General features: G+C 34.1%; 1 long non-coding RNA gene across 1 annotated transcript in view; it reads right to left on the reverse strand.

The window, feature by feature from the left end:
* Positions 1 to 888: 888 nt before the first annotated feature.
* Positions 889 to 4,459, reverse strand: part of LOC118156032 — an 8,017-nt gene continuing 4,446 nt past the window's right edge. Inside the window, exon 3 of the long non-coding RNA XR_004746123.1 lies at positions 889 to 3,829. This is a non-coding gene — a long non-coding RNA (uncharacterized LOC118156032). The remainder of the gene's footprint in view (positions 3,830 to 4,459) is intronic.

The following is a 4,459-nucleotide window of genomic DNA, read 5'->3' on the forward strand; positions in this document are numbered from 1 at the left end:
TTTTATCCACCAGAAGTTAAAATCCATAGGAAAAAAAAAAATGCTTTGTCGTTGTATTTATGCTACTCTGAAATGAGCTATAGCATTATACATACTTTGCAATTTGTATAGGCTATGTATACTCTGGAATAAGTATATACCAGTATACCATGTATGCTCTGGAATAAGTATAGGCTATATATACTCTAGAATACACAGTAAACCGATAGAATATTTATGTTCTTGTTCTTCAGTTTCTGACTGTGGAACTTATTTCAAACTCCATAATAGACATTCAAATAGCTTAAACAAATAGCTTTCATACAAGTAAATACTACCATAAGCAATAAGTAGAACAGAAATAATAACAAATGGACTATTTAAAAACTATATATGTGGATTAATAAATTATAAAGTCAGGAAGGTTAACAGGCTGGGCAACTACCTAATGCAGGCCATAGAATTTCACTTAGTAACTTCTGTGACTAATACAGCGTGTCTTAGTTAAGCATACCTACCTCCATATATCCTACAACAAAAATAGCTAAAAGTTCCTTTTAGCACAGTGGATGCTAACTTTTTTTCTTTCTAATTTATAAAGATTTCACAACTGGAAAACATAACCTGGGATGGGTAACATACAGGAACTAAGATGTAGGCAAATGAACAGGACACCTAAACTACCCAGTGTAATACTTAAGAAGCTTGTTTCATGTCAGTATGTATTCCATAAGGAAGTAGAAATCTCCATGTACAGAATGGATATTTTAGATGTGCAAATATGACCTCAGACACCGTTACCCATTTTGCAAATGTATTTCATATGCCTTACATGCAAATACTGTTTTTAATACAGTCCGTGAATGTATACACACGTTTTGTTAGCACCGTGTGAGCAGCCATTTTAAAAAAAATTACTGGCTTTAGGCAGATCTGATGTCCATGAAATTAGATCTAGCTATATAATGACTAAATTCATGTATCTTGCATGAAATAGTACATCCTTTCCTGATTTTTTTTTTTTTTTCAGTTTTCAACAGCACTGTTCATGAAGATATTCTTTTAAATATATCAGGTCAAAAGAGTTGATTACGATTTTTTGGTAACTGGAAATTAAAGTGAAAATTTAGAAATAAAAGATAAATACTTTGAACTGCTGTGTTATTTTATTAGCTCTATGATATAAATACTCTTTGAAAAGGCCAATATATAGCTATTTGTTATCTTTATTAAAGCTGCATCTAGAAGCAGATACTCTTTTCACACTGGAATTATTCTATTAAGCGAGGATAAAATTTCCTATTTTAAAGGCAGATTATGAGCCTTGCTGAGTAATACATATTACTCATATATATTTATTGATTTTACAGATATATAAAATTTAATTTACATGAATACCTGTTACCAGTATTTGACAGAAATATCGTTAATTTAAATACAAAACATAGGTAAGTATCTTATATTAAGTCATTGCAACTAGCAGTCACAAACTGAGTAGTTAAGCTATTGAAATTAATGTAAAAGATTCTTCAATACTGTGATTAAATGTTTGTTTAACAGTTTCAGGGTAAACAGCATGAAAAATTGCCCGAGCTTGAAATGAAAGACTGTCCCCCACGCAACGGCTGGGATTATCCTGCACAGGTTACATAATGGGTCTGAGAGGAAGTTCTGTAGGTATTATGAGTATAATCACATTTTCCTGTTTGTTCATTCTTATCAGACTTTTTTCCTTTCTCCAGCTCCTGTAAAAGCACCTATACAAACATCCAAAGGATACCTAAACAGCTGCAAAAATACAAAGATGTTTGTTAATGTGTAAATTTTTGTCTATCGACAGTCAGAGATACGCTGCATAAACCCAAGGTCATTCATTACTGAGAATCTTTATGGATGTGAGCTGTAATTAACAAAGCAGAGAAAATCATTACATGCAAAATATTTTCAAATGCAAAATGGAAAAAAAATATGTTTTTTGTCCTTTGAAACTCAGTCTTTGTCTCTTCTCATGGAAAAAGTTAATAAGTAACAAATCAGCTTCTGAAAATGAAGACAACTGTTAGAGTGGCATAAAAAATAGCATACCTGTTCAGTAAGTCTATAAATTGAGTAGTTCAATGCATAGGCATTGGCTCAGGAGAGAATCTATACTGTCTTTATGTGAAGGCATAAATTACAAATATAGACAAGTAAAAAACCACAGGTCTCTCACGCTTAAATATGCACAGCAATATGGAATTAAAATTAAAGAACCATGAAGTAAGACACAAAGTATTAATGTAGTGCTCATTCCTGTGCTACTGAAGTTAAGGGTGTATTTTGCCATGGTCTTTCAGGGACATAAACTTTAGCGCTCAGAAAAGGGAATAATACTGGTTCTGGTTAATTAACTATTTTACACCATGAAAGACAATCTATCAGACAGCATCTTGATGAGGAAAAAGACATATGAAAAATAACACAGAAAATCACAAGCAGTTCTTCAGAGCAAATAAAATAAATGTTCTTAAGTTTGTGATTTGTTTTGTAGTTTGTTACTGTGATTTGACTCTTGCAACAACTTTTCCTTTGGAAAAAATAGACTATTTTCATGGCTGGTCTGTTTTCCCAGCCCTATGTCCACTTACACCTTTGCAGCTGCTGATCTCTTTCAGGTAGAAAGGGGCAACGGCCATGGTGTTATATGAAAAGTACACTCCCTGTTACCTCCTGTGTGCTGAGATACCATGCCACCTCCTCTGTGACTGATATTTAACCTTCTTTAAAATCATTTTTTAATATTTTTTTTCCACTTATAACACACCTGAAGTTTATAGGTAGCAAATGCCTTCATTGTTGACACCAGATGTATGACCTGCCGTTCACATTCTCCTTACTGATCAGTTTCAATCTCTAGACTAGCTCATGTATTTTCAGATGTCAGTAAATTAAAACTCAACACTCAGAATTCCAGATTTGTACTGACCCAAGACTGTGTAAAACACAGTACAATGTTCTGAGAACAAGCCAGTGCAGGTGTGATTGTATTTGACCGTGCTCTGTCTTGAACTGATGAGCCTGATCTCTCATAAAACACACTGCTTTTGTCAAAACATTTTGCCAGTTGCAAGTTATCGAGGAGTTAGAGTTGCATCTTGGAGATATAGTAAGAACCAGGAAAGTTTTCATTATCTGTGCGTATTTTTAAAGCACCTACTGCAGGAGGTAGGTACATGTGAAATGCTAGCATATCAATCTAAACTTAGCAGGCAAAACACACCTACAAGTCAAACCATGGTGACTTTTCTGAAAGTAAAATCCTGAAAAGAGCTAAAAAACTGTAGCAAGGAACATCTGTGAATATGTATTTTCTCAGACACAGAGAGAACTGCAGAAAAGTATTTGGCCACAGGAAAAGATTGAAATTAGGACAATTTGAGCAGTCTGACATACTACTTCACTGTTTTTATTTCACACAATTTGATTTTTTCCCCACTCTCTTATGCTATGTATACTAAAAATGTTATAGCCTTTACAGTTCTTACGATCATAGCACTTTGTTAGGATTCAGAGAGAAAAAAATGTCATTTGCTTCGTTGCTGTAGAAGGTCTGAAAGAGCAAAAAACTGGGCACTGACTTACCAAAGTAAGAGCTTCTGACTGTTAGTGCAGGCCGAGGTGTGCCCAGGAGGCTGAGCAATGGCTCCAGAGTGATACTGAGTGGTATAACTCTTGTTTAAAATGGTTAGTTTTGAATAATTCAGTTGCTGTACACTATATCACCCAAGATGAATTGTGGATGTTTCCATGAACATGTCACAAACAACCATTTTACGTATTAGAAGACGGTAAGTGCTCCAAAACTAGAAATCTAAGAAACAAAAAAATACAATACAAATACATGTTGTTTTGAAAATTCATTGATGATAAGTAGGGTAAAAATATATGTAGTGGCACCAGTACATTATACTCAAACAAAATAAACTGATTTAAAGAAGTTAACAGCAAACTAACTACTCTTTGATTAAATTATTAAGTTCTGTACAACATTTAAATAGTACAGCACATGAATTTTATGTTTTCCAAAGCTAATTCTCAATAAAACAAACAAACAAACAAAACACAAAACGTTCTGAGAAAATCTGTCAGGATGTACAAATAATAAAACATAGCAAAAGTTTCATGACGAGGACAACTGAGTAGAAGTACTGCCACACAGTACAGCAAGGAACAAGATTTGACAGGAAGACATTGAGCCTCAATGTTCTAATTAACATAAGGTTTAAGGCTCCAAAACATGTTGTGCTGAGGCTGAGTATCAAACTGTGATATCAGTTTGTTTCTAAAAAGAGAAAAAGATTTGCTGCATGCACAAAGGGCTCATAAAAAGGGACTGAAATACCACACTCCTACTTACAACATCAAAACCATGAAATATGCAAAGTTAGAGGGGGGAAGAGATGAGGAGAGGAGAGGAGAGGAGAGGAGAGGAGAGGAGAGG

This window comes from Oxyura jamaicensis, chromosome Z (genome assembly GCF_011077185.1).
Source record: "Oxyura jamaicensis isolate SHBP4307 breed ruddy duck chromosome Z, BPBGC_Ojam_1.0, whole genome shotgun sequence".
NCBI classification, from domain to species: Eukaryota; Metazoa; Chordata; class Aves; order Anseriformes; family Anatidae; genus Oxyura; species Oxyura jamaicensis.